General features: G+C 49.2%; 1 protein-coding gene across 6 annotated transcripts in view; it reads right to left on the minus strand.

Moving 5' to 3' along the window:
* Nucleotides 1-14,838, minus strand: part of LOC125949691 (RIMS-binding protein 2) — a 90,371-nt gene that overhangs the window by 69,511 nt on the left and 6,022 nt on the right. Inside the window, exon 1 of one of the 6 annotated variants that reach the window (XM_049676964.1) lies at nucleotides 13,685-13,822. The exons of the other annotated variants lie outside the window; for them this stretch is intronic. The gene's annotated coding sequence lies outside the window, so the exon portion shown is untranslated. Of the gene's footprint in view, nucleotides 1-13,684; nucleotides 13,823-14,838 lie in introns of those variants that run through there. 6 annotated transcript variants of the gene reach the window in all.

The following is a 14,838-nucleotide window of genomic DNA, read 5'->3' on the forward strand; positions in this document are numbered from 1 at the left end:
ATTTGAATCTTTATTCAAATTTTTATTTGAATTTATTACGTTACGATTAGTAACCACTAATATCATGGAGCTGATCTAGATAAACTGACTCCAGAAAACGCTTCTTTCCTCAATACTAAATATCGTCTGGGATTTTGCTACTCGTACTAATCGTTTTGTGCGGTTTAGATTTAACATTCCTTTCAAATGATTGTAGCGTATGCAAAGTACATCCGAACAATGAGTCACCAACGGGATATGACGATGATTCAGTTGCCCAGAATTTCACGGATCGTTTAATTTGAGTCACAGTCCGCCACTGAATGAACGATTGCATGCCAGAGGGATTTCTGAATACCGCGTCATCATTTTGAGGACATTCTGATCCTGCCATTCCCGAAACAACATCACAACACCGCAACAAACAACAGGAAACACACCGCTACCGTGGTCCAAAGGAATAAGGTCACATAAATTAATAAACATTATCGACCACTTACATACTGATCGTTCGCTAGGGCGTACACTAGGGTCACAGGGCTCAGTACCCGGGCCGCACAGTAATTTAACTGACCGGGCACGTTCCGATTGAGCGCACGGTGTTGGATGAAAATTTTTCAACATATTTTCCACCACCGACGCACGACGCAAAATACCAAACGCACCAACGCGGCCCAGCCGCACGAGTATCGACCGGCCAAAGAAGGGAGGAAAGCCAAAAACACCACCAGAATAATAATCCAACGCGTTTTCCGTGCGAAGGAAGTAATGGTCGGTAGCAGGCAGAGTTCAGATCGAGCAGAAAGGACAGAGAACGGAGCGGAACAGCGCCGAGGCGACGAAGCAAATAGCAAACCAATGCTGCAAACGTTTCGAAACCGAACCAAAAAATGGTAAAACAATAGGCGGCGAAGGGGCGAAAGGAGACGGCTAGTAATAAAGGGTATGTTCAAATGACAGTACGAACGATGCTTCAGGAGGTACGAGCGCTTCATATTACGTGCGATGAATCACTTGAAAGCACGCAAAGTATTACCAAGAAAGAGAGAGAAAGAGAGAGCCACGAGTACTGGTGTTCAACAATGCTACGCGAGAAATGGTTATTCGCGATATGGACGCTAAATGGTACAATCCAGTGGATCGATTTCAAGTTAAATCCAACACAAAAACCGAAAACAGGAAATCCTCCTTTCTCAATAACAAACCCCCTGAACCACGTGGCCACGTATGTGCCAAGCGCAAATGCCAATTACCTTCATCGGTGTTCCCCGGAACGATGGATTCCGCTTCCACCACTCCCAACCACCAAAACAAACTTCTTGGTGAGGAGTTCCGTGTAATGAAATGACATTTATGAGACATACGGACGGCGTGTGGTAGCCACACGCGCGGCAGCCGGCTCGAGAGTTGGTTCGTTTAGCGTGTATAAGGTGCCTGCATCTCACTGTCACACACACACGCGCATGCCAAGGGTTTACCGAGCGTGGGAAGTTTAGTTTATTTTGGTTTGATGGATGAGAATCGTCCACCATCGTCTACCGTCGCACCGGACCCGCGTAAAGGTGGAAGGAAAAATTGGGTTTTCCCGTTGAGCATCGCGACCATCATTCGTCCTGACGACGCAGCCTACCCCGATACCTGGCAGGAGGAGTGACGAAAGATAGCAAATAGTCTGCCCCAAAGGCACTCGGTCGCTTCTTTCTCTCTCTCTCTCTCTCTCTCTCTCTCTCTCTCTCTCGCACGCGCGCGTCTCGAGGTTCTTCTGCTTGTGCGGAGTAGATAAAACCCCGAAGGTCTCCCAATTTCACCGCCGGCGGTTCGTCATCGCCAATCGAACGGATGGCGTGATCGGACCATTTGGCCCGTGAGCCCACACAAGGCTTTGGTTCCAATCAGTACCAAACCCGAGCACCCAAGGCCGGTCGCCTGAAGCCCAAGAGTGCGTGTGTGAGTGTGCGTTCGAAGAGAGGAGAGTGATAAGATTGATTAGATCATCAGATGCCGGATCCGGGATGGATATTTGATGACGTGTGCAGTCCCGGCAGCCTCGGTAACCGAAGGTCAACCGTTGCGCAGGGTGCGGTTTATCGCGGGCAGGATTTGTGTTGCTGTCCCCGTTGCTGTCGCCTCATTTGCCACAAAACCCCGGGTGGGGTTCGGTTCGGAACCGGTTCCGGTTCACTAGAGGACGATCCTTGGATGACCTTTTTTTTGGGGGGTGCAGAGAAGAGAAGCTTTTCAGTTCCACTTTTTTTGGACGGTAACTTTTTTGCTTCGATTGATTAATTGCTGCAATCTTGTTTCGATTGAAAATAATTGCCCGGCGAGTCGTTTGCCTGCGAGTCATTCACCAAAGGTAATTTTTAAACTTTGGTTCCCCGTCAAAGAACTCAGAGGAATAGAATTTTTCAACTCGCCCATGGGGAGGGTAAAGCATATTGTAACAACATCGAAGGACTGTTTTTCAATCGAAGTAGGTACTAAGGAAGGTTCCGTACCGCATCGAACCCTTCGGTAACTTGGATGAAAACTGCTCCAAACACCCAAGGAACGCAAATGCCTTCGCTTAAAATTTTGGTATGTGTGTGTGAGTGTGTCTTCCGACAGTGAAGCAAGATTGGAGCCACAAACATGCTAAGTGTGATCACACTTTGCACAAAAAGGCGCCAATAAGTCAGCGGCAACACCACTATCTAGACAACGATGTAGGCGAGCAGGCGAGAGGATGGGGATGGTAATCACTATCTACCGTCTAGTACACAAGGCCTCCTCCTCTCCTTCTCGGCCACTCCCGGTGCAATGATAGCACAAATAATAAAACCCCAGGCCCAGTACGACCATCGAACGGAACGGAACGGAACAAACGGAAAACTCGTTATTATCGACAGCGGATCCAACGCCCGGGGGGGTGGGCACAGGGCCTGCTGGCAGCCTGCTTGTACTGTTTGAGTGATGGCGATAAATCGATACCGGACGTTAAGTATGATGCCACTTGTCCAAACATATCGTTCCGTGCGACCCCATCCCGCAACCTTTACCGCTTATCGAGGATTGCAACATGGATTCCTTTACCAACAGCCCCCTTCGGCGTGAGCCAGCGCGAGAAGCGCTGCTTCCGTTCCTGGTCGATGGTTTAGCTTGGAGCTTAGGAAGGAGCCAGTACCCCCGCACCCTTTTGGCAGGAGGCAGGAGACGGGTATTGGCAACAAACTTGTATGATTCCTACCACCCCGGGGTGGGTCACTCGCCGGGGGTGGGTTTTGCACATTATGGGAACGCCATCGCGCGGCCATTTGCTCTGGGCTCTCTCGCACTCCCTTTGGCAAGCACAACGCTAGCACGGCACCGGTCGATGGTACACTCAATTAGAGTGATGGAGTGGCCCCCGAGACCGTGCCCAGACGGTGATAGTTGAGGCTTAAAATCATTGCATCGGCACTGGCCACCGGCAACTGCATAGCCACCACATTGACCGACGATTACAATGATGTTTTATGGTAGGTGCCTAGATAAACGCTGCACAAGACCGTTGTTGCTGCGGTTGTTTCCTTGTGTGTGTGGCGCCCCAAAGTGTCCTGTTTTTATTTTCTTTCCTTTTTATTGCCACTCGGTACTGGAACGCACCGGCACCAGTTCCCGGGGTAGTTTAGTGTTTGTCAGCTTGACATAGTTGCTGCGAAGATAATGCTCACCGAGTGATCGGTAGCGCTCATCTCGCTGATGGACGCCATTTTATGAGGGGCGAAAAAAAAACATCCTACGACAAAGCGGCAACTCCGCGACGTCCGCGACGTTCATCGGAAAATGATTTACGTTTTTCATTCGGTAACCAAACGGGTTCCGTGGCGTCCCTTTTGGAATCTTTGCTCGCTGTCGATGCATTCGCCGCTTGAGTGGCTGTCATTAAGGAATGACAACTATTACGATCGATCTGATGACAGTTGGCGCAAGCCAGATATGTCGAGCAAGCAAGCCATGAGAGCTACGCTGTCTAGCGATTGTTGTCCTTGACAACCGAACGGGGTGACCACGTGGCTGTCATGAAGATGGCATCGGGCATTGTTACAGAAAAATACTTCAACCAATATTGACCATCGGATGGTCAGTTTGTTGTACAGAACCATCCCCATTTCCCGGTGCAATATGGTCCGAAATCGTACAAATCGGACCGTATCGAACAGCTTATCCGCTTTCGTTTGCAACAAATTGTTTCGCTTCTTTCCTTGGAAGAGGAAATTGGAAGTGGAGTGCATTGTGCAAACGGGGGCGCCTCTCGCATGTGGTCTAGAACACATGTCGCTGTGGATGGAATGATATTAAATTTATCATAATGCTTGTGGCTATCTAATGCCAACTTCACTTGTTTGGTCGCGTAATCACCTTCTTCAACAAGCGACCAACCGATCGATAACGGTGGTGGTGGTGGTGGGTATTGGTGCAGCCGGTGGCCAAACAAAGTTGCTCGTTTGCTACGACCACCCCCGACGAGCGCAGCAACAGCGAACAGCAAAGTCCTCTCGACTCGACTGGCGCTCCGTTGCCCGTTGTTGCCTGGCATTTCGTGAACCCGAGCCGATCGGATTAAGGGATTTAGACGCCTGTTTGCTGCTGCTTGTGTTCGGCCTGCGGTATATGAATTGTTTTGTCTGCTTGTGGACAGAATCAACGGAAGGGAGTATGAGGCGGCCAACCTTAATTACCTCACATCGCGTGCCTTGCTCGGTATCGCGTTTCTCAAGTGCAGCTCATGCAGTGTTTTACGCACGAATCAATGCACTTATGGGGCCGGCCCTTGTGGGTGCGATGTGACACGGTAAAAGCCGGCCTCAGTCTAGGCCCAGCTCAGAACGATCGATTAGCCGGGAGGCTAATCTATCACAAGCGTGATCCGTTTAATGGAAGCGTCTGGTTTTCGATTGTGACACCCGAAGGGATAAACACGACGATTATATCTAGATCCTTTATTATGTCTAGGGGACGTTGAATCGAAAACAATCACGAAAACCGGTGGTGACGCTGAGGCTGACAATGGTAATCGGGACATTCTTCTTCCCTACAAGTGAACTGCACATGGTTACAAACAAATTTTTAAGATGGTCCAATAATTAGGTCTAAAATGATTCCGTATTTCGACCTATTCCAAACCGATGAAATGGTAATGGATTGGATAAATGTTAAGCCGGTGGTTCAATAACATCGCACGTCAAGATTTTGAAAGGAATTCGCTGAGAAGTCGAAACAATAGAGCAACAAAGCGCGAGGGCGAGGATTCACTGAGTAGGAAATAAAAAAATGTTTGGAAAAATATAACGCAAAATTAAGGCGATTGTGTGAAGAGGAAAAATATCTGCTTACGTTTCTTACCGTGAACAGGAGCAACAACCGAAACTGGAGGAAACGCAATCAAATGTCCTGATAGTAGTAGAGATCCTTATGGAGAGCATTGTTTGTAGCAATTGTATCTATCAGTTACTCTAAAACTTTTTTGTCATTTTCATCTACACCATTTTATCTTTACATCTATAATGACACTAACAGGCAGTAGACACGCAACAATTTCATCAACAATTACGTCATCCGATCCGAAACGGATCGCACAAATGAACAACACCTTAACCATTTGCCTTTTGCGATAAGCGATTTTTTTGCGCAAAACAAAACGACCTACAATGAACTGTAAAAGAAAGGGCCGGAAGCAATGAAACAAGAAACTTGCGGCCAGAAGAAACAGCAAGTTTATTGAATAGTTTATGTCGTTCATAATTTTCATTACGCTACCGCGACAGGACAGCTCCACTCGACCCTCGACCGGTCGGAGAAGTGGGAAAATCCGGGACAGATTTGGCAGCACGCCATCAGCAGGCTGCCGGATGGTTCCGGGTTTTGGTTTGTTCTCGGATGCCGTGGGCGATATTCTACCCATTGCTGTCAAAACCATTAAAAGTACCATAATGTTGCCGGGGATAACATCATCGTTGGCTGCGTGTCGTGCGGCTGGTACGTCGGCCACCGGCCAAGAAAGCAACACACGTGTACTTACGCCGACCGAAGCCGATGCCGTACCATTGCCCTAATGTTCGGACGACTCTCCTGGGAGTGTTCAGCACTATATCGCCTACGACGGACACTGCCTATAGGTGACATGCTTTCCATCCAGTCGGCTTTCCTTTCTTTCTCTTTCTCTTTCTCTCTCTCTCTCTCTCTCTCTCTCTCTCTCTCTCTCTTTCTGCCCACTAGCTTCGTTCCGTGGAATGCCATTTTCTTATGGCGACAGTAAACCCAACGCATCTAAAAATCATACTTATGAGCACCGTCCGCTGGGACTGGGTTGGTTGGTTGCTTGTGAGGAGCTTTCGTGAATAATGTACCTCCCAATGGCAAAGGTATGCTACTAGGGTCGGTAAGGTACAGGTCTACAGCTAATCCCCCTTTACCATGTTGTAGCTGAAGCTGGGAGTCCTATGTGAAGAGCAAAACGCCCGGAAAGCTAGTTTCTCACGTTGGGTAATATATCAGAAATTTATCATTCCCGTGAAGAGCGCACCTTTCCAACCCTGCGCCGACCCGGTAGAGGACACCTGAAAGGACCGAGGGTTCTAAAGGGTTATGACCATTTCAACGTCATCTCTTGGTTTGGTCTTACTTCGTCTGCCTTGGTCTGTTCTTTTTTTTCTCTACTTTAACAAATATTGCTTCGCATTCGATTCTCTCTGCAAAGCTGTGGCCATTTCGTTGCTCTCTCTCTTTTCTTTCTCTCTTTCTCTCTCTCTCTCTCCTTTCGACTACAACCGCTTTCGCTTGGGTTGAACTGCTCAGCATGATTTTCTCCGTTTTTTGATTCATGTTTAACAGCTTTCGGTCGATCGCGCCATCCTTTCGAAGCTGGAACCTTACCCTTACCGTACCATAGTCCAATCGATAGAGACTGTGTGTGTGTGTGAGAGAGAGAGAGAGAGAAAAAGAGAAAGAGAGAAGAAGGATGCTCGGTGCCAACAGCATTCGAATCGACTAAATATAGAACCAAATCATCACTAAACCGTACCTCCCATACCAAGTCCGGTCGGTCCTACGAGCAATCGGGCGAGCCGGGATTGTGTGGAAAATCGATGAACCGGTCGCTCGGTCGGTTGGTCCGCTGGTCTATTCGGCATAAAACGGTCCACCCTTCGGTTCCATAACCATACCGATGGTAGTCCCTAGGACGTGGCGCTGAGGTTCATAAAGAACTCGAATAAATGTAGCCGTGATACAATAATTCTGCTCGCCTTATCCGCCAGTGTCAGCACTGGCAACTGGCAGTCCGGCAGGCAGACCATGCCCAAACCTAACCATTCATTCGAGGGGGTTTGGACGACCATCGCCCCCCCACCCCCCCTTTCCGGCACCTTCCGAATACTAGAAACTAAAACACGAACGTGCCCCACCGGGAAGGAATCCGGATTTTTCTTGGAAAATCCTCTCTCTCAAGGCTGTCGTCGACGTACGCTTTGCTTCGGTCGACTTTGGTGGGGGCCATTTCTCTTTCCAACCTCTCACCCTCAATAGCTCTATCGATAGATAGTGCAGTAGGTGGCCGGACCGGGAGATTGGGACAAGCAGATGAAACTTTGCATTCACCATCACCATCATGCGGATGTCGTTCACTGTTCTCCGCTCGTACTAATGCACACATTCATTGAGCAAATCAGCATTTATTGTCAAGCGTTGTGTGTGTGTGTGTTCTATGAAGGGCAGGACGCTGGAAAGTATGAAGTAGAGCACGGTTTTCTTGTACAATTGAGACAGCAATTGAGTTAGGGAAAGTTGGTGTCAAAATTGAAGACAACTTTACCAACTAACAATCTATAAAGAATGGTGATGTAGTCCTTTTAATGGGGATGCCATATCTCTGATCTATGGTAGGATATCAAATTAGATCTCTGCTACCAATACCAATACCGATGAACCGCTTCCATTGTGCGCTGGAGTGCTATCAAAAAGCAGCAGATTTAAAACATATTAAACTCAAACGAGCTGCTAGCTAACGGTTCTTATTTATCTTTTGGATCTAATCCCTTGAAACCTCTTATTCTCAGCTTCTCGCTTTCTCTCTCGCCGAAACGAAATATTATATTGCCACCCGATTTTCCTTCTGTTTCTTCGTTCATCTACTTCGGTGCTTTCGTTCCGTGTCTATTCGATTTATCAAACCCTCCCAGCTCCACCAAATTGGAGCAGCTGATCGATAGCATAACGGAATAGCACACCTACCTAGCACTTCTTGGCGCGCCGATTCAAGATGCTTATCGTAACTGTTCCTCTTTCCCGTACACTGCTTCTCAAAAGATGAAGAGGATAATTTTTTGAAAACGTTCCAACCGATCCGGCAATGGCAGAAAATAGCCTAATAATCGATGATCGATCGATCGATCAAGAACTCGAAGGACGAATTTACATTCCGCGAATCGTTCGCTTGCTCGCTAAGGAAGGTAAATGGCAATTGGCATAATCCTCCGCGTACGCGCGTGAAAGTGATTGATCATTGAGCCATTGGTACGAGATGATTCATGATGTCTGGCGTAGAGTGGGAGGGGGGGGGGGGGGTGGTCCTTGGAATAAAATCGGCATCCAGCTCGGTTGGTCGGCGACTGGCAAATGACCCATTCGCGTACTCGTACTCGTCGGACCAGCATTACAATACGAGCTCAGCGCCCAACGTGGCCAAAGTTTGCCGTGTTTTGCAACCATTTCCAGGGCAATAAGCTCCTTTTTGTTTTTGTGTTTTCGTGCGGGCTGGCTGGCTGGCTAGCTGGCTGGCTGGTCCGTGATTATTATCACATCGATTGCCGCATATTAAATACTGATTTTAATAAATCATCAGCAAATTAACCTTTTTCTTCTTCGGCATCGGCATCGGCACCCGGGCAGCACATTTAATGCGAATGAATGCACACCGGGAAAAGCAAACAAATGAAAAAAAAACAAAACCAACTTGCCGAGAAAGTGGTAAAAGTGGCCTGCAGACCGCCATACATTCCCCTTTCGGAAGTCGCGTCGCGTTTTGCACCGTTGGCACCGGGGATCGAGATACGCTAAATTGAGGTTAATTATTTATACACAAATAACGCTGCTAGTGAGGGGGGTGCTGGTGTGGTATGGTGTTTGGGTGAGGAAAATAAGAAAACAAATCGTGTGGATGAAAAAAAAATTCCCCCCTTGCACGCGAAACACACGACATTCCAGGGAACCATGCCCAACCGCAAGGCTGCCGGCAGGAGGGGTAGATGAAAGGAAACTCAATGAAGAGAGAGAGAGAGAGAGAGAGAGAGAGAGAGAGAGAGAGAAAGAGAGAGAGAGAGAGAGAGAGAGAGAGAGAGAGAGAAAGTGGGAAAGGGAGGGAAAAACACAGGCCGGCCGTGGGAACACCGGGATACGGACGCATAAATTAAATGGAGAAAAAGGGAAAGAATCCACTATAAAAAAATACGGGGGGACGAACGAACATAAAGCTTTTTTGTTGAACCAAAAAAAAAACAAACCGGTACACCGGCTGATTTCCCTCGCCTGCGATCTGGGCCCTCGGCACAGGCCAGAGGGTCGAGGCTTAATTAATATCGCAAACGCAAACGGAGAGAGAGAGAGAGGAGCGGAGTGCGGAGTACAGGATCGAACAATGGTGCTACACCCTTCCACGAATCGCTTGTTCAATCATGGCGTTCAGCCGAAGCTTCGACCGGCCGAAGGGACAAGCCAGTCTATTTTTGCATCCACACACATTCGCTCGGCAAATTTGCCGCCCTGAATCCGACATTCGAGCGTATCGAAGCTTTATCGGAAGCTTTTTACTATTTCCAGCCTCAAAACCTTCAATTAGAGCGTAAAAAGCCAATCGGTTTGCTCTCGCCATCGTCGCTATCGTCGCCATCGTCGTCTGCCCGTTCGATATCCGATGCTCATCCGATGCTTTGGAGGTAGGACGGTGAGCGGTTGGCCTACTTTGCTGTTTGCAGTACCCGATACCATCGAGTGGGGGAAAATGGATGGTAGCAGCAATGGGTTGCTTTGTGAAAGCAGTGAAGCCGTGAAGTCAGTTTATGCACTTTTGCGATCCTGAGTGACGCAAGCGAAAGGCGGCGACTCTCAGCAGACGATGACAGACGAAGTGTCATCGCACTGGTGAGCCGCAGCATGAAATATTCATCACAGACCGCGTCCGGAGTCAACGAGTCGTTTGCAAAAGGAGAAGAAAAGTTGGGACGGGAAATATATGATAACCAGAATGTGGAGAGTGTGTGAGAGAGAGAGAGAGAAATGATAAATCCGCTTCTTGAGCTTCGTTCTCATTCGACAGTTTTTTTTTTCTTTGCAAATGAAAAGGAACCGCTAGACTTTTCACAGACTGGACCGGTCCACTAACCGGACCACCGGACCACTTTCGGTCCTTCCAAAAGTCCCGATGAAAAAAAGTGTTGAAAAAGTTGGATTTCTACAAAAGCTGAATGGCTGAATAAACACCGGGACCAGGATTTGCGTCGCAGCCGGTATGAAAATAGCCCGGAACCCCTTAAAAAAATCCCATAAACCACCGGATCGGAGTTCTCCTCCTCCCACCTCTCCACTCCAAAAAGAGGGAGCCAGGCAATGGCCGGGAACGCAAACGCGAACGAGCGCGCACTGCGGTAAGCATCAATTAACACCCTTCCTACCCCGGTTGGCGCGTGTGTTTGATGTTGTCGAGTGTCTACTACATGTTTGTTCACACACAACCACAACCAACGGAGCTCCCTCCCTCCTGCTTCAGCCCGGCACCAAGGGAATTACGACGTGGTGCGTCGCCTACTAAGTCGCCCATACCCCTCCTCGGCTGTCACTGTCACGCTGTACGTGACGTTTTGTGCTCCGTCTGGTCAGCGCCTCTCTCGCTCACGCTTCTCCTTTCATCGCCATTATTATTATTATTTTTATTTTCGGTTCGGTTTGTCATCCTTGCCTTCCGTGTCAGTGAAGTTCCACCCGAGACCTGCGGCTAGCTGGGTGGGTGGGGGAGGGTATTAGGAGCTAAAGAAATAAAGCAACCCCGGAGACCCCCCCGGGGGGGGGGGGGGGGGGGGGGCATACAGCATAACTGGAGCGCGATGATAACGGAAGTACGCGTTAAGAGGAAACCTCAAAAAGGTGGCCTCACGCTCGGTCGGGTGTGTTCCGTCCTCTTCCGCTAGCAGCCGGCTTATGGAACCGGCGATGGGCGAGGCGAGGATTTTTGCATTCGAAGTCGGAACGGAACGTTCCTTTGCTTCAACAGCGCGAGCGTACGTCCGTTGTGATGGGGCATGGGAATGGAATTTTCCACGCCGGCCGGGCTCAAATCACGGTCCGAGGCCCGCCGGGGTCCGTGGCAATTAGTGATGCTAATCACGGGTCTTTGCACCGTCCGCGAGTGTGCGCACGCAAGGTCAATTCGAACGGTACCAAAGGTATGGACGACCGTGTCCTTGAAGGTATTAGTGGCCACTGGTCACTGGATCCGCCTCCGAAAGAATCTGCGAAAAACATTCCTAAATTCATGGAGCTCTTTGATTCAAGAGGTATTTTGGCAAAACTCTTGTTCAACTCTTGGCAAAACGATTTTGAACCGGTATTTACCGGTTCATGCATTGTGTGCGCTGTGCTAATTATGAAAAAGGAGATGATGGTTTTCAAGAGTTGCAGCTGCTCGAGCAGCACACCAACCTCCGGCGAAGATGAACATCAAACGTTAAAACGTTCCGAAAAGTCAGACACCAAGGTGACACCAACCATTATCATCGAATGTGCCTCCGGTGGTTTCGCACACAAACAACCGTTTTAATGCTTGCTTAGCAGCTTCGCGGCAGCATTGTCACATTTAGTCTCGTGCCCGGTTTTTGCGGCCTCAGCCCCTCAGCGCTAATGGGCGTGTTGCATTGGTCTAATGTAATCAAGCGTAAAATGGACCCACGATCCTGCAGGCCGGCCACCATAATGCTCACGTTCACTTCCCCGTTTTACCGGTTCCCACTTCAACTCGATGGTAATATTGCTCGCTTGCTCTCTCTCTCTCTCTCTCTCTCTCTCTCTCTCTCTCTCTCTCTCTCTCCATCTGCCTATAGTTATCTCGAGGTCGATTTTAATACTCGGAAAGCACCTCGAATCCGAATCTCATGCGGCACGGAGCATGATAATAGGATGAGCATGGTTTTTGGCTTAGCGCAGCAGTTTGTTCCGGCGATCTGCCAGCGAACCCTCACCCCAAGCTTCCCTTTCACCACAGCATAAACTATGCAACCGGAAACGATGCGATAAGCATAACGGTCGGTGACGACAACCGTACGACATCCACCGCTGCTGGTCGGTTCCGGTCTTCCGGCAGTCAGCTGCAGTGCGGAAAGTGGAAAAGTGGTTAACAGAAATTAATTGCTGGCATTTTGCAACGAACACAACGGTCACTAAAACCGAGTGACTGGTCCGGACCGGAGTGGTCCTGAGGAAAAGAGATTTGATGACAGGTGAGGTGAGGTGGCTCATAATACTAAGTACTTTTGCAGTGGCAAATGCTGTCACCCTCTGCTCTTTTTGGGCGCAGACATTTGACACATTTTTGCTTTGCTTTTAATAATACAAAGTACCATAAAAAAATGGGAACACAAAACATTGAAATCAGGGGTCACACAGTAACAGCCACAGGAGGCACAGAAACATACTTATCTACATAGCCCCTACTATGATAACACGGAACTCGAACGCCCCCCGCCCCGTGGTCCGGAAAATGGGATCCATTTAAATGGTCATACAATGAGGTCTCGTTCCGCCCGGGGACATGGCTCGTAATAAACATGACATGGGCTTTACTGTCCCCCATCATCTTTCTACCCGTCCCCGGACCTACACTCAGTGTACCATAGCATACCATGAGAAGTAACAACCAACAAAGCACCATTTACTGGGTCGTCCTACAACAAAAGCATCGCTTACATCGCACCAACTAGTGGCCGGACCTCGCCGTGATCCCTACTGCATGCACAGGAATGCGCTCTGGTGTGTGTGTGTGTGTGTGATCGAGGGCTTGCGTTATTTCGGTCCACAGCTTTGCACTTGTATCCTTCTATCCGAAGGTTGAAGTGCATAATGTAGAGCCAAAGCCAACCAACTCGAGCGCACTAGTTGCACCCGAACACCCCTAGTTGTTGGCAGGACATATCGCACATCACGGTGCGCTCAAGTAAACCCAACCGACCGACCGAACCGTGACGAGCTGTATTGGGTTGAGGGTTAGCGTGGGCTTTAGCTGGACGCGCTCGACTGCACGTGTCCAGTGCTGGTGCGGGTGCGGTTGAGTGATTCAGGATGAACACCGGACAACTAAGATAGATGTGAAGCGGGGAGATAGAGAGATTCATCGTTCGTTGGGGGGTTTTAAAAGAAAATGGGAAAAGTTTTCAACACTTTTGTGAGTGGAACGAGATGACAGACCGATCAAGGACCAATATTGCTGGAAATATAGCATTTTTGTTTGATCGGTTGCTTTGATCTGATTCCCTCAAGTCAATTCGCTGGCAGCAGAAGGAGTTGCTTCGAAGTCTTAACGGGCAATAGAGGCATGTCGAGTATTCGGAACTGGACTGCGATGATGGCACATCACTTTGGCACCACCAGGAAGTAGGTAGACAGGTTGTACCTGCCAGAACGCGTCCTGTGAGGGAGGACTCACCTGAACGAACGATTATTTGTTGTACGGATATGGACGAAACGGCGAAGCGCCTCCAGGACCAGCAGCCATACGCATCCACGTATGGCACGGAATAACGGGAGACTCCGCCAAGGAAAGTAGTGTCACACACACACACACACACCGACACGTAGACACACAACTATGCCTCTCTCTCGCTCTCTATCTCGCTTTCTTTTGTATCCACTCTCTGGTTCCTTCGAGTGTGGCCTTGTTAGAGGAAAAACCTCACTAACACATACGAACGAACAGCACTTTTCATTTGATCGTTCCGATGCCAAAGGTTTTCAGTTTGCTCTCGCAATTTTCTCTCTCTTCCTCTTTCGCTTTGTGTCTCTCTTTTACTCTCCGTTTTCCGGTGGTTAGCTTCAAATGATGGCACTCGATGGAAGGTGGTCTCGTGACGGCGTCGCTGATGAGTTCTACGGAATCGCAATCACACCCTCACAAGCACGCCATAGTAAATCCTCTCACAATAATCTATCGCTATACCACTACCACCACCACCACCATCATCCTTCGTCGATGTTGTTGTTGTTGTTGGGGTGCTTCAGGGAATGGTACGACGTCTGCGGGCACGTCTGAAAGCTTTCACGAGCCACTCACTGGCTGGCTGTCGCGTGCGCACTCATCCGCACACCATCCCGCCTCGGTCGGACCGAAATGTCGGTCGGTCAAGCAGCAGAAGGAAAGCTCTCACGTGAGCAGCGATTTGCACGCCGCTGCACAAGAACACTGGCCCTGTTCCTCCTTCGCACCTTCACCGCCACTAAATCGTCCCCCGCGAACGGTCAAACCGAGGCCTAGCAGATCCCTCTCGAGCCCAGGGCGCACACCATCTGCCTTCCACTCCCCGCTACTCCCGCTACTTTCGTACTTCTAGCGCCGTAGCACCGCAGCAACGTGACGTAGGGAAAATTCAAGATGGCGCACGACGGCCACACTGTGTGCGAACCCCGTGTTCGTGTGTGTGTGTGTTTGTGTGCGTGTATGCGGGCACAGTTTTGCTACCATTTCACTTCGCCACCGCTACGCCAGCGACACTTGCAGACAACAGCTTGCGATGCGATTGTTGCATGATGATATGATGGAATGTAATCCCCGTTTCACGGACGGAATTTTGACGAATATACTGT

Source organism: Anopheles darlingi, chromosome 2 (assembly GCF_943734745.1).
Source record: "Anopheles darlingi chromosome 2, idAnoDarlMG_H_01, whole genome shotgun sequence".
NCBI lineage: Eukaryota > Metazoa > Arthropoda > Insecta > Diptera > Culicidae > Anopheles > Anopheles darlingi.